The sequence below is a fragment of the Rousettus aegyptiacus genome, unplaced genomic scaffold, assembly GCF_014176215.1.
Source record: "Rousettus aegyptiacus isolate mRouAeg1 unplaced genomic scaffold, mRouAeg1.p scaffold_m13_p_2, whole genome shotgun sequence".
Lineage (NCBI taxonomy): Eukaryota > Metazoa > Chordata > Mammalia > Chiroptera > Pteropodidae > Rousettus > Rousettus aegyptiacus.
Genome location: NW_023416295.1, coordinates 121,526,594 through 121,549,735, shown reverse-complemented (window position 1 = coordinate 121,549,735; position 23,142 = coordinate 121,526,594). Strand labels below are relative to the sequence as shown.

At 36.3% G+C, this 23,142-nt stretch overlaps 2 pseudogenes; both read right to left on the bottom strand.

Moving 5' to 3' along the window:
• Nucleotides 1–696: 696 nt before the first annotated feature.
• LOC118614071 lies at nt 697–815 on the bottom strand (annotated as a pseudogene).
• A 6,588-nt stretch (nt 816–7,403) lies between these two features.
• LOC118614484 lies at nt 7,404–7,501 on the bottom strand (annotated as a pseudogene).
• Between the last annotated feature and the right edge of the window lie 15,641 nt (nt 7,502–23,142).

Sequence of the window (23,142 nt, the reverse complement as noted above, 5' to 3'; positions counted from 1 at the left end):
AACATATAATACGTATTATAATACTGACAGCACCTACACTGTGAGGGAAGGAGGGTTTACATACATTGCTCCAATGCTCTGAACCGACACCGCAAGTTAAACTTTGTTTCTAATGCTCTTAATCAACACTACCAATTTACTATGGAGGAAACTGAAGTCAGAAGAAGGTAAATGACATGCTCAAGGCCACATAGCTAGTAATGAAGCAGTGCCCAGCCCCACTAGGGGCTTTTTAAAATATCCCATCAGAAAGAAAGTTTACATTACAAAAGGTTTTTTTCTACGTTTTCCAAGTAAAGAGCTATTTTAATTATCTTGAGGATGTTGTAAATTCTCTATGGATTTGGAAATAGCCTGAGGATATTTTCTATGGGTTTGGAAATAGTCCCTTAGCAACCTTAGAATATGTACAATAATGTTATTTGGAAATTGTTCCAAATTCCAAACAAATTACTTTCCAGTGAGGTTTTCAGATGAACTTATACTAAGTTGGGAGCTGCCTGGGTCATACTAAATTTGTGTGAAAATTCTAAATTCTATTTAACTGAAAATATCTTTGAAAAAATGATATTACCAGTCTCTTTTCGAGCCTTGCCATCTTAACTTCTCTTTTTAAATATGATTTATCCCTCACACTACACTCTTGCCATTTAAAATTTGCTGCTATCAAATTTATTTTATATTTTATTTTTTTAACACCTGCAGCACCTGGTATTCCTAGGTGGTCTCCCATCCAAGTATTAACCAGGCCCAACCTTGCTTAGCTTCCAAGATCAGACAAGAACGGAAACATTCAGGGTGGCATGGCCATAGACTATGCAAGTTATTTTAACAAGGTAATAGTGGTTTGAGTGAAGTAGCCAATGAAGATTACTTACTGAACGAGAAAGTCAGTGTTTGCTCAGAGTAGAGGGGGTGTTTCACAAAAATTTAGAAATCAAGCAGTTAAAGATAGCATCTTAACTAAGAACTATAAATTCAAATTACTTTTTATTCTCTCAAAGGATCAGTCTTGTTCTATGCCAGTATGTGTGGAAGCTATCTAGAATGTCTTGAAATGCAGAATTAGTTGCTTTGTCCTTTTAGTCATTAACTGCACTTTGATAGAAGTAGGAAGACTTTTTATGCTTGCTTGTAAATATTTTTAGGGTCAGCTTTCCAAAATCAAAACAAAGTAGAATGTCATGGGTAAACAATCTCACATTTTATTAAAAAGCAAGACTGCCCATCCCAATTACCCTGGTTGTCCTTTCATAACGAATATATGCTACTTTTAGCAAGTTTTTCCTTATGTCTACTTCAGTGAATTTGAGAAATTAATTTATTGACTAATTCTCTTCTAATTGCTTTGGTTGTGATAAACTGGCACATTAGATTGCATTTCCTAGACTAGCAACAGCAGGATCACCTGTAAACTTGTTAGAAAAGTAAATTCTCTGGTCCCATCCTAGACCTATTGAATCAAAACCCCTGGAGGTGGGACCCAGCAATCTATCTTACAAGCCCTCCATGAGATTCTGATAGAAACCATTTGAAAAACATTGGCATATGGAAACCATGTGCTATTTACTTAATGGACAGGCATATATGGAAATACAGGGAATATAGCAAATAAGAAAGTAAGCAGTGAGTGATCAAAGTGCTTTGACTCCAATGGATACAGAAAAGAACTGCCACGAATGAAACTCATTTACCGGACTTGTCAGATACATATGAACTGTCCCTTTCTGCTTGATTTCCATGGGCTAATGTTAGTATAAAACCCTAAGTATATTTGCTGTGGGCAGATGGTGAACTTTTCAGCATGTGGGAAGCTACAGAGAAGGAAGTAGAATCGACTACTGCCTTGCTCATCATCTCCCAGGCTGGATTACCCAACAGGCAGTCTTTCTATTTCTGTCATGTGACAAGCAGTAGCAGAAAAAAAAAAAAATACCCACCAATATGTAAAAATACTTACATAAATAAATATTTATATATAAAAGTACATATTTTTAAAACTACATTTTTTAATGTCTTTTTTAAAAGTGCCAAAGTGGTCATTATTAGAAAAAAATATTTTTTGGCTTTTCTTATATTTGTTGTATGGCTTTGTATTGTTTTTAGTTTAATATTTGAGAGGCCACTAAATATAATCTTTCAATGCCTGGGGGTTTTAATCTGGCTCAGAATTCTCCACTTGTATATCTCTCAGTCACCACAAATTCAACATGTCACAAATAAAATTTATTATCTTCTTATAACTCTGCTTTTTCTCCTGATACTGTTGTGGCACATTCAAATCTAAGACCCACAGAGCCAATTGAGAATAATTATGAGCCTTTATTAGCCAGCCCGGGACGGATTCTCCCCAATAGAGTATCAGACCCAAGCTTCCAGAGGAGGCAGCTTATAAAGCCTAAAACCACATCAAACAAGCAAGCAGGTTTACAGAAGCAGAAGTTAGCCATTAGTACATCTTTGCACAGGACATCTTCTAGAACTACACCCTAGTCGTACATTAAGCAGATTATGGAAGCAGAAGTTGGCTGTTATCATCTGGTGCAAAAGTGTCGTTTCTAGGGGACTATTAAATCTTATAGCAAACAGGGCCTGGTAGACAGTTCTGTTATCTGCATCCTGGCGTGACATTATTTTCTTCTTTGGGAGCTGGCGCTTGAAGATATCACTTCCCGCCTTGTGTTTGTGACTACCTCACTAGAGAATTTTCCACTTTTACAATACTATATAGTCTCAGCTAATGACATCCGTATCCATTTATCCAACCTAGAAATCTTGGAACTATCTTCTATTCCTTCCCCTTTCTCTTTTTCTCATATATCTGTCAATGAATTTTGTTAATTCTGCCTTCCAAATACCTCCCAAGTCTACTAATTTTGCTTAGATCATCATTGTTTCATGCTTAGACTTCTACAGCAGATTCTTGCTGATGTTCTGGTACAGCTATCTTTCATGCATCTAAAAGGAGCTTTTAAACAGAGCACCTGGTGATGTTACTTCCTTCCCAGTTTAAAATCTCCAATTGGCCATTTGGTTAAAATCCTTATCCTTACCTAGCCTTTGCCATCTGATCCTGGTCTGTGTCCTTTCTAGTCACAGGTTAACTTTTCCAACATCTCAACAACTGTGCTCCAGGCTTACTCATAACTTATTTCTAGAATCTGGTGTCCTTTTCTCCCACCTTCTTTTCTGAATAAGCTTTCTTTTGCTTGAAATATTGCATTCCCTTCTCCTGCCCTGTCCCCACTCACCCCGCAGCTATCTATTTTTTTTATATCCCCCGCATCCTTTCAGCAGTTAAAAGCTTCCTTCTCTTTATTCCCAAAGTGCCTTTACATAACTCTATCCATAATTATAGCATATCGCATTGTGTTAAAATTATCTGATTCCTGAAATGTAAGATAATTTTTAAAGGGGGACTGTTTTTTTTTTCCCTTTGAATCTACAGTATGAGCCATACATTATATGTATTAAATAAAGGTTGAATAAATAAATAAGTAAATGAAGGACTATGGCAGAGAGGGAATGGTAACAGAAGTGTCCCAATTAAAGGCCAAATTAGAGGAATTGTAGTAGTACTTTCTAGAATAAAAGATAATGGAAGGTTCATAAACCTAGATGGTTATCCATTATATCCTATTTTTGATGTCCTGGAATTACCATATTTAATATAAATGTCCTCTATATACAAGTCAGGTGATTTCATACATTCAAAAGCATTTTATTTAATACATCCGGAAAACAAAACTGTATCCTCAATTTGAATATAAAGGTCTTTGGAATGCCTCATCTTTAATGCATTTGGCCTCCTTATTAAAGCATAAATAAATATGTGGGAAATGCCTGTTACAGAATTTTCAGTTGGAAATTCAGAATCAATTTTCACACCTATTATGGTCTTTCATGAATATCACTCATCAATGAATGCTTTCTGTATGAAAATATCTTATCCTCTGATTTTTTATTTCCCGGTAATATTTGCTTTTTATTGGTTTACCATTGTTCATGAAAACAAGAGAAAAATATTTTCAGAAATTATCAAAGAATATAAGGCATGACCATTAAAAATCAGCTTAGTTTTTTAAAGAGCTAACTTGGGTTGTTCTAAAATGTAGTAGAATGAGAAGTCTGAAGAAGCTTCATAGCAATTAGCGCTTATAGGTGCCAGAGCCTTTATTGTTTTTCAGCACTGAGGCTCATTAGTATTAGGTACTGGGATTCTGTAGAATAATTCAGATTTTTTATTTGTAATTGTTTTTATCTTTGGGATATTCTAGAATAACATACTTAAAGTGCCTACGGTGTGCCTGGCACATAGTAGGCATTTAATAAATGGTGGCTATCATTTTAACTGAGAACTCTCCATGTGACGGGCAATTAAGAGCATGTTTCTAGTCTCTAAATATACCAGAAACTCCCCACCCTTCCCCAAAAGCGGCAAGTACTTAAACCTCAACTATGCAATCAAAGATAGTCATTCCTGTTTCTTTCTGCCAAAGTGAGTTTACAATTTGATTTCCACAAGAACACAAAAATGTCACTCATTATTTTCCATAGAGAAAATGACAAACAACTTTTAAATCCTCTGCTGGGCTTTTCACTACCTTTCTTGTTTTTTATTTTTTTATTCTGAATACATTCTGCATCATAGCAGGAGCTGAACATCAAAGATTTGAAAGTCAAGGAGTTCATTTACTGTGTCCCAGCTCCACACTCTGATTCAGCTACCTGCATTACCTTTTCTTTTAACCCCATCTCATCTACCCAGAAAAGCCTTTGAAACAGAGCAGTTAGTTCCCCCTATCCCCTAGTCTTTCTTCTTATCTCTCTCCATGAAAGGTATTTTCTAGAAAAAGGAACTTGGAGAGAGAAGGCAACCTTGCTGATCTGAGTGAAGTCTGTGAAGCAACGAGAGACTTGGACCACAATTCCCTCTTGAGGCGTCAGTGTTGTTCCATTTATTAATTTGAAAGATTGTAATTCCCTACTTGAACTAGATTCAAATAGAGGTAAAAATTTATTCTTTCCAAAGACATGTGTAGTAATAGGGATTATATGTATCTGTAGATCTCCAATTTTTATCTTTCAGTTTACATTATTGAAAATCAAAACTTTTGTTTTTAAGCCTTTTTTGAAAATGTTATCATTAGTGCAAGGTTAGTGACTGACAAATAAAAAATGCTAAAGCTATTATTCACCAAATCAATTCTCTGGTCATGGAAAATCAGAGCAAATATTAACTTTAATACTTAAGTCACTATACTTAAAAGTGGCTAGTCCTCATTATACACTGTGTGAAAAGATGAAGGGATTTTGAAAAAAAGACAGATTTGTTTTTGGCCAACATTTACTGAATTTTTAAACAAACAAACAAGTTCTGGATTTTCAAAAGATCCTTTTATCTGTCATTTTAAGAAATTCTTTGATCAAGTCTGTATGTGGTAGTGTCCATTGCTCTTTCTTTCACAAATTAAAAAAAATTTTTTTCACTTATCAAGTATGACTGATTACTTTTCTATGATTTTACAGAAAAAGAACAAAGTTTTAATTCTTCAAAAATTATCTTCTGATCACTCTTGGTGTTAGAAAAATATCACCGTTCTGAGATTATTCCCCACCCCACTCCTTCCTGGAGATTTTTTTTTTTGTCATATGAGTTAGGGTTTTTCCATCCTTCTTTGTTTGTTTTAGCATGGGGGTCTCCATAAGAAAGACTCCACTGCTTAGTCAGCTGCCCAATTCCAGAGTTAGATTACAGGAAGATAGCAGACCATGATAGGCAGCAGTTAACTCTTGATGGCCTTGTTCAAGGATAGAGCAGGAATCACAACAGCCTGGCAAAAAACTATGCTTGGTGGACCAGTTTGTTTACAGAAATAAAACAAAAGCACTTCTGGCTCTGCTACGCTATTTTGCTTGTTAGAAGGAAAAAACCACTATGTGTGACCAAAGGAGATAGTATCACCCTCTCAAACAACCACTGTGTTCCTTTGACTTGACCACCACAAACATTTGCATAATGTCAGAACACTCTGTAGGGGAGTTATTGACTGTGCAGTCCTGTTGGTAACAAGGAACAAAACATAATTTTGAATTGTTGTATAACATTCGACTATCTTAAATTACCATTAACAATGACTACAACACGCTGGGCTGTTTTATTAAAGTTTCCTGTCAGTAACTAGGTTAAAACTAAAAATGTTATCAATGTTTTAGTCAAATAAGCAGTTGTGCCTGTTTTTCTTTTTAAGGAAAAACTTTTAGATTACTTGTGAAAATATAGAATCTTAATGTAGGGTACATTTGAAAACAAACAAATCCTATTTTTGCTTTGGAGAATGCTAGCTGCAGAAGTTGAACAATAAGCCAAGTTTGGTCTTTGATCTTTTTGCCTTCTCCAAAACTCTACCCACTTCTATCCCCAGAGACCATCCTAAACACTGCGTTTGGAGATCAGCCTTTTCCAGGCTCTTGTCCTCTTAGTGGTTCCCTGATTATTCATCTCAACTCTTCTTTTTCTTTCCTCAAGCTCAGCCATCTGAGTCTTGTGCACTGATGATGAATTAGATCACCAGATCTCTTGTATTCTGGTCAGGAGAGGAAGTCATGAGCTACCTTATCAGGCCTGAAAATATACATCTAGCATGTTGAACAACTATATCTCATGGATCACGATCAAAATATAACTTTATCTTTGTTTCCCATAGTCCTCTAAAACTGACCAGGGGTATGAAAAGGCTAATTTCCCCTGATCAAGAAAAATTACTAAAAATCTGAAACTAAGGCCAGAGGATGGCTTTATGTTCTTTCTGTGTCATACTAGGGTATTGTCTCACAAGCCCACCCAAAGATTACTTAATTTTCTAGGGGAATATTCCATTCATTACTGTTGATTATAGCCCACACTTGGTGATGTTGGATGTTAACTTTTAGAGTTTTGTCCAGGAGAGATGCAAATAATTTCTGTCTGATATAAAAACATACCCTAAGGTTATGGTTTTATTGTTCTGTAGGAGTTTAGCCATTTTAGTTTATAATCTCTCAGTCTTCCAATATTATCCTCATTCAGTCCCCACAAATATTCAGTTTCTCAAATGCTCATTGGACCAGCATTAACATCCTTTTCGGCTCTCTCAACAATGAGTTAAATAAATTTTTACATGGTTATTCTAGCATCTATGAGAGTTGTGTATTTATCTTTTGAAAATCATACTTTGCCAGCCTAAATGACAACTTAGGCAGGCATTTCCTTTCTAGCACTTTCAGAAAATAAAAATCCCTGCAGTCACTTTTGGTAAAAATAGCTTCAATTCAGTAACTAGAATGTCCAATCTTGTTTAATTATCAAAACTCTGACTCCTCTCCTCCAGCCTGGGCCAGCCTCAGGATGGAAGTCTTCAGGGGAAAGGATAACACATTTGTGTGTTATCCTTGTTCAGGGGCCATGCTAACATTTTCTATATCATTCCAATATTAGTATACCTGCTGCCAAAGTGAGCAATCTGAGCGGTAGTCTCTAGGCTGTGGTTAGAAGGTTTCACCTCTCATCCAAGGTGGAGGGTGGGTCAGAGCCTCTGGCTTCTCTAAAGTATTCTCTTCACCCATCCAATTCCCACCCACTCTCTAAACTCTTTACGTAGTTTTTAACTGACCAAAGGAATCAAGGTCTGTGAAACAATTTCTCAGGTCCATTTCACCTGTAAATCTGCTTATGGTGGTGGTGTGTGTGGAGGGCGGGGGGTTGTCTCACTTTTTCTTTGATAGTCTGATTCTTGCTTTACTCAAACTGAGTTAGAAAGAGTCTCATTCTAATTTCCTGTTACATTTACATTTTAGTTTACTGGAAATAAGCAAATATAGGAGGGGAGTCTCTATCATGTCAGGAGAAGTATTGGGATGAAAATACACCCGACAAGAAATTACCTACTCAGTCCAGGAGTAAGAGTGACTGTGAAATATAAAGGCAGAAGCTTTATGGTCATTATTTAGCAAAAGGGATACATTTTACCTTCATTTACATATGATAGATATATATGTACATTAAAAACCCATATTCGTCATGGGCTAGGGATGGTATATCCAACTGTATTTCCATCTCCCCAACTTTCATTTGATATTTATTTATTGATTTAACAAATAGGCATCGTGCTAGGTGCTGAGGTACATAGTAGTGACCTAAACAACTGTGCCCCCTAACTTTCCAGAAGCTGTAGAAAACTGAGTGTGTCGTGTTTTATCATATTCTCATCTCCCTCTCCGCCTCACTCACTCACCTTTCACTTGGAAAACTCTTAAGTAACCGAATGGGATTACACGGCTTCTACCTTTTCCCCCAACACACCCTTGCTTTGCCTCATGTTGTGTTTTCTTGAGAATTATGACTCTCACACGCTAGACTAACTCTGAAAACGATCATATTCTCATACTTCTTCCTTCACATCCTTGAGATTGTAGTGAAAAAGAACTCATTTGGAATTAGTCCTGGATTTGAAGATCAACTCTGCCATTTATTATTATCTTTATGGCTGGGACTACTTACTTAATTGCTCTGAAACTTGGTTTCTTTATCCATATATAGGACTGATACTTTCTAGTTAAAGGTGTTGTATTAACTAAGATGATGTCTTCAAAGTGCTGATGTGAAGTAAGTATTCTCTAAGTGAACACTCCAAGGATCTTGTTTTCTCTTCATCCTGTTTGTGAAGCACCTCTCCCAATTTGGGTACAAGGCTAAGGTTTATTATTATCAAAGCAATTTTGTTCCCGGTGTTCTTAAAGCTAAAAGTCATACTGCATATTTCCCATTTGGAGCATGAAGTTATCTACTCTCGTTTAACATGATAGAATTATGGCTCTGCTTTTTACTTGCATTTTGAATAGCTACTTAAATAACAGTGCCACCTCACAAACATGAACCTGACTACTGTGCTTCTTCTTATCCTTTCTCGTGCTAGGTGCTGAGGTACATAGTAGTGACCTAAACAACTGTGCCCCCTAACTTCTTATGTAACATTAATAAAATATTGCTAGTCTGATTAAACATGAACCTGACTACTGTGCTTCTTCTTATCCTTTCTCTCACTATATCCTTTCTCCTGATTATTTCTTTAGAATGCTTGTGAACATTCACACGTCTTTACAGATCATAAAATTGCTTCTTGGAATCGAGCAAATGATATATTTAGTGGTTAATCACAAAGTTAGTCCAGAATTTGTTTAACAGACACTTCACGTATAACAATTTGTAACCAATTATTGACTAAGTAGTATTTCTGAAGGGGAGATAGAAAGTACTATGACAGTCACGAGGCATCATTTTAAAGGGATGAAACTTAACTGCATCAGTACTTCCTGGTTTCAAGTCTACAGCATCAGCAGTCACAGATTGTTAACTCCCACTATATCTCTAGATTAATATCAAATGGATCTAGTTTCTTTTTCTTCACCTGACTCACCAAGACTCATTTAGCACTTTATGTAGGGAATAACCAAACTCATGTACTTACCATAGGATGGACAAGAGACCAATGCCCTTGGATATTATTTAGTTAATACTGAGATTATAACTGTTCTCCCTGGCCCTTGGTAGAAACCAGATTTCTCATGAAAAGGCAAATGGACAATTGTCAAAGGGATTAGAGATCATCTAGGGTCAACACGACGTTTGATTTCTCTGATGTTTTAAAAAAAATTATTGAAAACTTTTTCAAAAAAGAATGTATAAGAGTCATCTTATGTAACATTAATAAAATATTGCTAGTCTGATTAAAGCATGGGTTGGGGATCTAGAGCTCTACACACTCAGTCTCTCGTTATCTGTGTTATTTCTGAAGACTCAATGTACTGTGCAGGTTGTAGTCTGAAAAGCACTAATCTAGGTCAATACCTTCATTAGGCAGAAGGAACTGAGACTTAGAGGTATGAAAAACTTACTCAGGATCATGTAGTGGTTAGTGGTAGATTTTATTCAGACCCTATTAAAGGTTTTCTGGGCTTTGTTTTTCTACCACTTTGCGTGATGGTTAAGTAGTGATAATGGGCAAAGACTAGGGCAAAGCAAATAAGGTGTCTAGGATGCAAAATTTAAGGGGGTACTACCCTCTTTTAGGCCTGTGCAAATATGAACTGTGCACTTGCAGAACCTTGAGAGTAAGCACTTTCTTAAATTTTGTGTCCTAATTGTCTTGTCTCCCTAATCACAATCCTGCCTCTTATATTTAAAATATTAAATACAACTATTTACATATATTTACAAATATCCCACATGCCTCTTCTGCCTCTTGATGTTTCTTGCCCTCTTCTCTTTGTCTTCCCTATTAGACTGTGAATCTTGGAGATCGAGGACAATGTCTTTGATCCTTATATTCTCGGGGCTTGGTTTGGTATATGGGAAGTGATGGATACTCAGTACTGTCTCTTTAATGGACAGATAGGTGGATGGATATAAACTCTGTCTTTTATGAAAGCTTTTTTGACATCTCAAATTCACCCTGAGCTCTCCATCCTCTGAACTCATAACACATAGCTCAGTTCACATATAATCATGTATGCTGACATAGCTTTTATGTTTATGTAACTCTTGTGCAGCAATTTAATTTTCTAATGCTCTGTCTTTATGCCCAATTAGTTTTAGTTAGTTAAGAGCAAAAGCCAATTTGTGTTCTTCTTTAAATTCTCTCAGCAGCCAGCAGAAGATTCTGCACATTAGTGTCAATGCAGCAAATGATTCTTCACTACATGAATGAAGAATGAATAAGTAAATAAATGAATGAATGACATTTCCTCAGTTGAAAACAAAATCTATAAAATTTGGTAACTGTTTTAAGTCTTAGCTTGTCTATTAACTAAGTTATCTTGTGCAAATAGTTTTACCTCATTGGCCTCAGTTTCTTTATATGTAGAATGAGGTGGTTTGGGTGATTCTGAAGGTATCTCTAACTCTAGCATCCTGAAAATCAATGATTTTAGAAATCTGCCATGCAAGTGTTGGTCAGGTATAAATTTTGCTACTACAAATCCACTTGTCATTCTGATAGAAATTTCCTAAATGTAGTTAATACTCCAATTTTTAAATGTTCAGAGAGTCCTAAAATTATGAACCGATGCATGTCAAAATTAATTTGTAATATAATAGGTAAATCATGGTTGAACTATCTTTTGTGGTCTAGCCTGGAAATTACACACCTAGTATATAGAATTAATAATAATTCAAGCACACACGCTTATTTATAGCATTATTTCTATGGGAAATAATTCTAATTAGGATCTTCAAGAACAAATCTTCTCAGGTTAGTGTATGGAAAAAAGGAAAATGGAATGAGATGGAATGTTCCCATGACTTTAACCGCAATAGTTAAAAACAAAAACAAAAACATTTCATCTTAAGATTTCTATCTTAATTCAGAAAGTCATTAGAATATAACGAGGTGAAAGTGAGTATTTTACTATTTTAATAAAGTAAAATAGATCTTTTAAAATATCCAATTTTACCATTATGTTCTCATTTAGCTATTTTCAGCATTTACTCTTTTCTGTAAAATTCATGCAAGGCAGAAAATGGCATGTTAAAAATTCTTTAGAGAAATATGAGTAATCTTCCAAGAGACTCCTGGAAAAAATTTAACTCTTTCTTCACCTGCTTTCCCATAATGTATTTAATTAAAGTTCCATTGTTAAAAATTCATGGAGAGTCCCTACGTGAATGATGTTCATGCTTGGTAACTAAATTAACGATGTGAAGAAATCGTAATTTTCTTAAGGAAAAGTATAGTTTCATAAGGAAGTATTTGGTGCTTCATGATAGGCCTCATGCTATCCTGGAGTTCATCATTCATACTTACAGTCTGAGTATTTCAGTTCATGGCAACTAACCAACCTTGAACATTGTCATTTCCCCCCTAAGTCCCCATTTATCTAGACTCTCATTCACTTATTAATCGCTGAGTGTAAAGAAGAGCTCTGTGTTAGATCCGACAACTTCATTATTTTACATGGCTGTCATTTAAGGGTCTCTTAGATTCCGGTTCTTTCCATCTGTTCCTGTTGACTGTGATTGGCAAGTTAATCTTTCTTGAAAACTATTTCTTCTTCATTAGTCTTTCTTTTTATCCATTGTCTTTATTTCAAATCTGAACATTTCAGCCTACATTTCAAGTCCTCTCTACCACATTATCAAGCTTTTCTATGTCGGTTCAACATCATTTATGCCACCTTGCAGCCCCTTGGCCTTCATCTATGGTAGCTAATTAAATTAATTTTACTGCAACTTTGTGAGAGACAACTGAGGTGATGGGCCACGTCCACTATTCCCTGACCTCCTTCACCCTTTCCTCCAACACTTACGTTGCCTAAGCTCTTACTATAGGGCATCGTGCAATAACAATAAATATGACAACAATATCTTCCATTACAGAGTACTTACTACGTCAGGCACTAAATTATTTTATATCTGACATCTCTGTTAAAACTAATCTCTGCTAAAACAATAACACGATTAGGTAGATGTGGGTATTATTATCTCCCTTTGCAAACAAGAAAACCAAGGCCCAAAGAATTAAGAAATTTGCAGAGTTCTGTAGCCAGAGCCAGGTGATAGAGATGGTCATTGAGAGGATGTGAATGCTAGTTGACCCACCAGCCGGACCCAGGCAATGAGAGGCTCCTCACTCTCTGCCCTTGTCCTTGAAATATTAGTTCCATCTGCCTTCCCTGTACTAGAAGTTGCCTCAAGGACACAGTCTTGAGAGAGCGATGTGTTGTTGAGATCATTTGGATGGTATACATGACTAAACCCAGTTAAAACCTCTATATAAACTTTTAAGTTTCTGGTGGGTGAGTGTGGAGATCTACTTTTGTGGATGTCCAAAGCAAGCCTCATAAGTAAGTTCCCTTGTTTGTTAAAGCCATCACCTACCAGTCTGGAGTGGCCTGCCTTCTTCTTTGATCTCTCCTTGACCTCTGTGCATATGGGGGGAGATTGAGGGAGAGTTGTGTTCAGATTTCACTCATGGAACTCTTGAATTTTTGAACTAACATCAGGATTCAACCAGTCGGTATGGCTCCAAGGCTTTGATTTTAACCATTATACCTTTCTGGTTCCCATGAATGACTGTGTGCTGTGAGGAGAGCAAAGATGTTCAAGATCCAGAGTCTGTACCACAAAGTTGGCTGGTTAGTTTGGTAATTCAGAGAAATACACAAACCACTGTCCTATAAGGCGGGATATGTGAAAAGTATCAGAAAAATCAGCCCTAAGGTACAGCCAATTACAGAGTTGGGAGAGGCCTTCCCAGAAATTGTCTTTGAAAGATAGGTATCATTTTAATGGTATCTGAACCATTCAAATTTATGTGTAAGTTTATTCTGACTTACATTGTTTATTTTATTTTTATTGGTCTTTTCTTCAATTAGAAAAGTTCTTTTAAAGCAAGGCTCATGTCTTATGCTTCTATATTTCTAAATATCACTTAGTACAGTGTTATGTACATAGTAAAAGACAAATAATTTATAATTAATCACCTAAAAATAAAATTGATTCATGAAAACAATTAAGTTAGGCTTTCTCACAGTGCATTTTCTAAACACCATTGTCTCTTAAATGTTCTTAAGGCAGCCTGATTTTTACCTTTCATCACATTCATCAACTTTCAAATATGAATTTTGTTGTCTCTCATATACCACTGAATCCTGGGTGCTTACAACATTTGCACATAAAAGGTGTTAAGTAAATATTTGTGGAATGAATGAAATAGGCCTCTCAAGAAAATCTTTCAAAAAGGCCTACTTTGACTTGATGAGTTTAGGAGATGTCGCATATTATACCACCTTCTTGAATATTCATAATTGGACATCAGCAAATAAAATTTCCAAGAATCTTGTAGTAAAGAAATCTTCTTAAAATTGATTATATAATTTCTTAAATTAAATTGACTAAAGAGCCACACTTTCCCCCTTTTTCCCTGAGAAATATCTGTTAATATTCTGTAAAATCACTGTTAAGCAGATATTCTTAGAAAAGCCATTTTGGGGGGAATTTGGATGAAGTATTTGTCATACAACGCTATTACAACAATAGATGCCAGGGAGTATGCTCTCTTCTTGATCCTTTCTGGCCAAAGGGACTGTGAATTCTAGAAGATGAAGACCAGGATGATATCATCCTGAGGTAGTTTTATCATCTACACAAAGGGAGCTGCTTTCTGCTGTGGTTCTTCAGCATGCAACAATTGAAGGCTTTTATTCAAAATAGCTGCCTGATTGAGGAGGATCATTATTTTTTTGTCTGTCTCTGACATTCAACTGTGAGCTTCACATTATTTATAAGGACTGCGAGAGAACTAACTTCACAGGGCTCGCAGAGTAATAATAATAAAGATGAAAGACTGGAAACAATGTCTTTGAAGAAAGGTTAAATGAGTTGGAGTAATTTTATTTAAAGAAAACAAAAATATGAAGAAAGGACAGACCTAATGAAGTAAGATTCAACCTGAAGTAGATCTGTGTGCAGGCTGCCTGATTTTTCAACATCCTATGACTATAAGGCCAGAGGCTGGTCCTGTCTAATGCTTCCTTTCCAGCCTCTGGTTATCTCTGATTCCAGAACTTATGCCAGCAGTCATTCCCTGCTTCTGTATCAATATCAAAGCTATATTCACTTTTTTAAGACTAACATTAAATAAATGCTTACCGTGTATCAATGTTCCAAGTACATTTCATGTATCATTATTCATTTATTCAACAAATATTTTTCAAGTGCTTCCTGTTTGTCAGGCAGGCCCACCCTTGGAGTTTGGAATACATCAATGAATAACACATAAAAAATAATCTTGCCTTGTGGAACTTATGCACTAGTGAACAGGGACAGACAATAAAAACAATCAGTATGTAAAGTACATAGTATGTAGAAAGGTGATAAGTGTTCTAAAAAATATAGAGCAAGGAAATTGGAAGGAGTGTGTGTAAGGGGAAGTAGGCTGTGATCTTAAATAGATTAGTCAGAATGAACCTAACTGAGGCAGTATTTGAGCAAAGTTTTAAAGCCCATGAACAAAACCGTTTTCTCTGGAGGAGAAAATGTTGGCCACAAGGAAAGATCAAGTTAAGGGCTCTAAATCAAGAATAAGTTTAGTGAGTTCAAGAAACAGTAAAGAGGTCAATGTGGCTCGGCCCTGGGTTTTAGCGGGCTGATTCCACAGGGCCTTTGACCGTGAGAAGGACTTCGGCTTTCGCTTGAAATGAAATAAGGAGTTATTAGAAGACTTTGAGCAGAGGGGTGTCATGTCTGACTTACATTTTAAAAGGGTCATTCCGGCTAGGAGGATGAAAGTGGAAGTAAGACAATGAGTTGGAAGGTGATTCCCGCTATATAATAAAGCAGGCGAGCAAAGATCAGGGCTCAGACCAAATAGTAACAATGGAGTTGGTAAAAATTGATCAGATACTGAATATTTGTTCTAAACACAAGGCAACTGGGTTAGTTGGAAATGTGTGTGAGAAAGAGGGAAGTCAAAGGTAATGCTAAGACTTATTAACCTCAACTTTATGGCCTGATAGCTTATATTATTAACTTTATTTTACAGAAGAAGAAACTTAAGCTTAGAGAGGTACTAACTTTAGATACTTTAGCTAGTAAGTAGCAGAGCTGGGATTTGAACACAGGGTTGTCTGAATCCAAAGCCTGGGCTTCTTAACTATAATGTTATATGGCATCTGGTGGCATTAAGCTAGTTCTTTGAACTCTGACCTTAGACCTCCAAGAAACTGATTTCAGGTGTGTTCCTACTGTGAAAACCAGTTTCCATTAACACATTTCCATGCCTTAAACCCTAATTCATTAGTGACTATATTCCTGTTTCCCGACATCTTTTCTTAGAGTCTCCCACTTCTGCAGACTATTGTCCAACTTTCTTAATGTCCCTGACCACCAAACCATCATGATTGGCTTGATTTTTCCCCCAGACCTTTGGGGAAAATCAGTTTTGACTTCTACCAAAAGCTTTCCTTTCCCCATTGGCAATGCTTCACATTCCAGAGCTATTTTCTAATATTTGTCCTCTTAGACCGACTTTAGATAAATTGATTCCTGACTACTTCAAAAGTTAAAACCATATAATTTTCCATAATGAGGAGAGGAGCATGTGATCGGGAGAGCTGTGTTTATAGTGACCTCTTGAAGTCTCTGTATTCTTCCCAGTCATGGTGGGAGAGAAAGGTATGATAATATCAGTCAGCTTGGAGACCTGCACCCAGGATTAATTTTGAACTGTTGGATAGTTACACTTGTCCTCCAGGAAATCTTCCCCATAGTTTATGTTCTTCAACCTGAGCAACTTAGTGTCTTATTTTAACTCCCTTTGCAGCTTTGAGCAAACTTATAATGAACTAACAGTATTGCCTTAACAATGAGCATTGAAATTTTTTCTACAGAGGAAACTTAATATTGGGGAAAATGTTTCGATATGTGGTAATAGGGCAAAAGATGAGTTATCCAAATGGCTGGGATGTCGACTGGCACCCAGATTAGGGAGATGAAGGAGGAGGAGGATGAAGCTGCCATGCACAACAGAGGGAAAGTGAAGCTCCTGTTTTGTTGGTGGAGGAGGCAAAGAGAATAGAGGAGATGAACGGAGATGGACAAAGGAGAGGGAAAATAAAGCCATATCTTGGAGAAGAACTATTCAGGGCAAATCCCCACCAGAACTGCTCATCCCTAGCAAGCTTGATGTGAATGAGGGTTGCTGTTTCCTCTGCCAGAAAAAACTCCAGTTCCAACAATTTTTTGACTCAATAATAGTTTAGCAGTTTCCTTAGGACTGTGAAGTATAGGTATTTTTCTGACATCAAGGACAGTTCAATGAAGAATAACTAACATTAATTAAACTTCTCTTATTGAATCAACAAAATGCGAGATGTGCTTTTGATGAATTTATAATCAGGCTGATTTTAACATATCCAGGAACAAAGTTTCTTCCTATTTACAACAAAATAAAATTAAGTAAATTCTAAAAAAATTAAGCAATTTAGTAAAAATGTATTCAGATTAGTTTTGCATTACGCAAGTTAAACATTTGACTGACTTTTGTTTTCCCAGTAATTGTGACATTGTGTGAGATTCAGGAAGAATTTTCACCGTTGTTTCTTATTGATAATAACAAAAGTATTTTCCATTTATTAAGCACAGATATTACCTGATGTACCAGGCAAGTTGTAGAATTGTAGAGTTACCTTATGTAATCCTACAACAATAATGTGGGAAATAATTAACTAATTAAGCATTCGCCTTAAATATATGAAAAACTAAGACTCAGAAATTAATGATTTGACCAAGGTCATATAAGCAGTTAAGTCATGGAACCAAGATTTAAATACCAGTTTGGCTTCAAAGTGAAGCACATTTTTCTATCATTGTAGCCCCCACTCTCTAAGATTGTCCTTACAGGAATGCCGGGTTCTTAATAATACTGCTAACTATTGTTAAACCAAAATGTAAATTCTCTGCTTTGAAGGGACAAGGAACCAAGAAGATTATAAACTGTACCCTGTTTATTCATAATAAATCTATTAACTACTAAAACTACACACACACACACACACACACACACACACACACACACACCCCTCCAATTAGTACCCTTTAGCATTTAAATGATACTTCCCTTCTTCAAAGATTTTAATTTTTATCTCTCTTTAATACACATTTTATGCCCAGGATACTAAATAGAACACTTTTTATCACTGAAGCTTTTCCTGGTTCTTATCTAAGGCTCCAGGAGGTTTGGATATTCTCGCTGTGACCTGGAGATTTCTCTAGAGGCAAATATGTGGTATCTGGTAATTATACGGAAAGTTCCTCTTATGAGAGGTTTCTCAGACGTTTGTTTTCCTTGACTTCTGCCCGTTTTTCTCTTCTCCTTTAAATGTTCTCCACTGTGACTAACTTTTAGTTTTCACAACCACATGAAAAACAAAGAAAACCCCAGTTACCTAAGGCAGCAACAGTACAAATAGCTTCCCAGAGCCCGTAATAACGGTTTCCCTTGTTATTACAGCAATCACGAAGACTGAATGAAAGGGAAGGACAAAAATGAGGTGGGCGCCTAGCAGCCCTAGCTCTAACGTGTTAATGTTTTGACATATTTGTTTCTGATTGTTGAATTTAAAAACTCGTTAATCATGCAGTTGTAACTATGCTTGTACCTTTAGTGACACAATTTCCCTCTTCCTTTCCAGAGGTAATAACTGCTCTCAGGTTGATGATTCTTTGTTCCACATGTGTTTTTACCCATCCACTACACTTATGTGTTTACGTCAATAGATGATATTGATTTGGATATGTTTAGGGTTTATCATATAGGAGGCACACCTGTATAATTTGCTTTTTCCCCCCGCTCAATATTGTTTTAGAGATTTATCCACACAGATTTATGTGGCTGTATTTCATCAATTTTACCTACCAAATAGCTTTCTATTAGATGAATATACCTTAGATTTTTAATCCATCTTCTGTTTATAAGCAGTAAGGTTAAGTTCAACATTTTGCTTTTATAAAGAAAGCTTCAGTAAACTTCCTTATACACATTCCCTTATACATTTGTGTTAGAGTTCCTCTAATTTATAGAGCAGAATTTATCTAGAGATAGATAATATGGTTTGTAGAATGTATGTGTGTATATCTTTTTATTTAATTTGAAAATTCTCCTTAGCTTTATTGAGATATAATTAACATATAACATTGTGTAAGTTTAAGGTGTACAATGTGTTGTTGATATGATAAACTTGGATTTACAAAATGGTTATCACCATGTTGAAAAAGGTCATTGAGAAGACAGGACCGATGATTGACTCGTGAGCTGGACCCAGGCAATCGAAGTCTCCTAACCTTCCTACCCCCATCCCTGGAATGGAGGTTCTGCTTACCGTTCCCATAGCCGAAACCCTTTCAAGGACAAACCATAAGAGAATAAGATGTTGTTGAGAGCATCTAGATGGTTTACGTCACTGAACCTTGTTAAGGCCTCTGTATAAAGTTTTAAGATTCTGGTGGATAGGTGCAAAGATCCGCTCATCTTGAGGCCATCCAAGACAAGCTTCATATGTAAGTTCCTTTGCTTATTAAATTTGCCATCTACCTTCCTGGAATGGTCTGCCTCTTTCTTAGGTCTCTTCTTGTCCTTTGTGTATGGGGCCCAGTTTTAGATTTCACCCAGGAAACATCCAAATTTTCGAACCAAAACACCCTAGTTTTAGCTAACAACTCCATCGCATCACATAATTATAATTTTTTTTTTTTTTTGGTGGAGTGGACATTTAAGATTTACTTTGTTAATAACTTTCAAATGAGTGTTTAAAGAAGATGTGGTATACATATACAATGAAATGTTATTTGGCCATGAGAAAGAAAGAAATCTTATTACTTGTGACAGCATGGATGCACCTTGAGGGCATTATGCTATGTGAAATAAGTCAGACAGAGAAAGACAAAAACTGTATGATATCATTTACATGTAGAATCTAAAGAAGCTGAACTCATAGGAATTAGACAGTAGAATGATGGTTACCAGAGCCTGGGAACTGGAGGAAATGGGAAAATGATGGTCAAAGGGTATAGATTTAGAAGATAAGTAAGTTCTGGGGATCAAATGCATGGCATAGTGACTAGAGTCAACAATAATTATATTCTTGAAAGTTAAGTGAGTAGGTCTTAAATATTCCCTCCACTCTTAACCTGCTGTAAGTGCACCTCTTTTCCAGCTAGACTCCATTGTATTGCCACTGATACGCTGATAGTTTTTTGGAAATGCCTACTGTAACCAGTGACAGAGGGTTTGCTTGATCCTTAAGTTTAAGTGGGTAAAGCTTGCCTCTGGGGCTGAGTGCTTCCAGATGTTCCTTGTTACCACTTGTCATATTAAATATTTATTCATTTACTTGATTTTTGTCTTTTATTACTTAGAAGCCCTTTCTTCATAGATTTTTTTTTTTTTAGCCCTCACTGTCTAGTATCCTGTGGCATCTGGGGTTTCAAATTGTCCGCTTAGAAAAAAATGCTGCCTTTCGAGGATTTAAAAAAGAAAAAAAAAATTAACTACTTTATGTCTTTCAGGTGAATTATAACTCGAAGTATCCAGAACACCCTCCTATTCAAAAATTCACAGGTTATTATATTATTTGATTCTCCCAGCTTCCTGTGTCCCCAGAGCATGCCAGTGAGAGGACACAGAATGGAGTAACACTGGCAGAGGGGCAAAAGTTTAATTAGGGGTAATTAATGTTGTAATCAACTCAGGTTTTTGATGTGGTTTCTAGTCTGAAAGCGTAATTTGGAAAATGTCTGACATGAGGGTACTTGACTTCAAAAATTATATCTAATGTAGACTAAATACCATCAAACCTATCAGAGGGGGATTTGACTTAATGTAGGCACAGCCTTAGATAACTAACTCATTGTGATACTTTTAGTAGTGTACCCAACTCACTTTAGACCAGTTTCATTATAATGATTTATTTATTGAAACCCATCTGTGTACTTGACTTTGAACAGCTACAAATGAAAACCTAGGGCTTCTACAGGGGCCTGCCCAAGCTAAGTTCTGTTGGTTAATATCCTGGTATTATTGGACAATCGATTGGTCTACAGCTCAAAAAAATTCTCTGAACTTTATATTAATCATGAAAATGTTGAAAAGTGATTATATTTTGTATTAGCTCTAAGCCAAAGTTACAATCATTTGTTTCTTAAGTACCTAAAATGGTTGATGAAAAAGCTCTTAGGTTATGCTTCAGAGCGTCAATATATGGATAAACTTTTGGTTTATTGATTAATGATTAAATGAAAGTCACTTGCCTTCACAAAGGACAGGCCCCATTAGTGATTATGTCTATACTTTCAATGTACATGCAAGGAAGTTCTGGTAAGTGTATCACCACTATAAATTTTGCTCAAATTTTGCTAACTTTGGCTTAGTGTCCCATCATGTGCAAGCCATAGCACAGTGTTCTGGGACTTGGCTACTGAAAGTGTGGTCTTGTTGACCAGTAACTTCAGCATCACCTGGGAGCTTGAGCAGGCCATCCCAACCTGCTGAATCAGACCTTCTGAATAAAACCTCTATTTTTCACAAGATTCATATGCACTTTCAAATCTCAGAGATATTTTGTCTAGTCCATCTTCGAACTATTAGAGCTATGAGACCATAGAAGTCTTTCTCCCTCTCTAGGTAGAAAACAAGGCCCAGAAGGCTTAAGAGTTTTACCAAGTTACTAAAACACAGGTAGTAAGTGGCAGACATAAGTAGCTAGGTCAGGTCCTGTGCCATGTGTTGCTGACATCCATTTCAGTTGTCAGCCCGCAGGTCATTCTCCTCCCTCTGTAAAAGCCCGAACACTGCCTCTTTTGGGGAGGTCCTGTCTGCACTGTCAGTCTAAGGAGACTTCCTCAAATCTCTCCACCCCACCTCTACCCTCAGGCGAAGTGACTTAAGATGAGTCAATCAGCTTCTGTCTCCAGAGCATGTGATCTTGAGCAGATACACACTGGGATTTAAGATGACTGAAATCAAATCATCTCACGGCAGCACCACAGAGAAAGACCAAGGAGCTTCCACCTGCTGTTTCAGGCCCCAGGCCCCAGGAGATGAGCCAGTTCCTGTGATGATAGAGTTGTTCAGCAATTCCTTCTGGTCCACTCCTTAGAAATAATCAATGTAAATTCTTTCTTTATAAAAAATATATATTCCTTTTAGAATTTCTAGGCTAAACCAGTGTATATGTCTTTTTAAATTGTGCAAATTGGATCATCTCATGGACACTATTCTGAGTCTTATTTGTTTATTTGGTATAGGCCATAATTCCTTGTTGAGAACATTTAGGACCAGTTGAGTTTAGGAGTTCAGAATATTTTGGGTTCTAGAGTAGTGATATAATGCATATACCAAATATCACACAACACAATTGGTGGTATCTGAGGCAGTACCCCACAGTTAAATGCAATTAATTGTTTTTGTACTGGAAGGTAGGAATATTCCATTCACACCAAGTGAGATCAGTTAAGACTACATATTTTCATGTCAGGACAGGTAGATACTTGCTGTCAAGTGAGTTTAGAGCTGGTCTAATTTTGCCACCAATTATATTTCAGAAAAAAACCTTTGAATTTTTAGAGTGTTTTGGATTTTAGAATTATGAGTAAGAAATTGTAGAGAATGTAATAGGTCTTGAAGATATGATATTAGTACTTATAGATGGCTATACATCAATCTTTGTCATGTCTGCAGAAGTTTGTCATTATATGAATGCAACATAATTTATTTAACCAGTCTTCTATTGATGGGTATTTAGGATTTTCCAATTTCTGCTCTTACATATAATATTGTAGTAATCATCCTTGTATGTTTGTCTTAATGCAATTGTACAAATATGAACTAATAATTTAAATGTATAAACAAGTAATTTAAGGAAAAATATTGTTCATTTCAAGCTGCAACTGATTTCTCCTATTATTGAGATAATTTATATAGAAAATTCTAAATCTAATGGTGGAAAATATTCTAATAAATGACAATAGCTCAGTAACATGAGCAACTTCAAGGGTTGTTGTGCACAAGCTTCTCAGTTTATCAAAGAGAGAACTATAATATATGACTTCAGTCCATATTGAGTCCCTATAAACAATGACTGTTCCAAGTGCCTGAGAAACAGCAGAAATCCAAAACAGATGATCATCGTTATGATGGAGCTTACATTTTAATGAAAAAAACCAACAATTAACATGAAAACTAAGTAAAATATTTAGTATGTTAGATAGTTATAAGTGGTAAACAAAAAATTAATAAAGCAGGAAAAGGTAATTAAAGACGTCAGCATGGGAGATCGAAATTTTAGACAGCATAGCCAGGGAAAGCTTTGCAGAAAATATCTGCACAGAGCCTGAAAGAATAAGGGAACTAGCTATGTAGGTATTTGGAGATGAGCAGTTAAGGCAGATGAAACAGTGTGTGCAAAGATACTAAGGCAGGATTATGCCCGCAATGTTCAGAAGTTAGAGAAGGGCAGTGTGGCTGAAGAGGGCTTAATGAGATTATGATGGAGGGAGAAGGAAGTGAGTGCAGAACAGCACCAGAGGGCCATATGGAGGGGCTTTAAAAG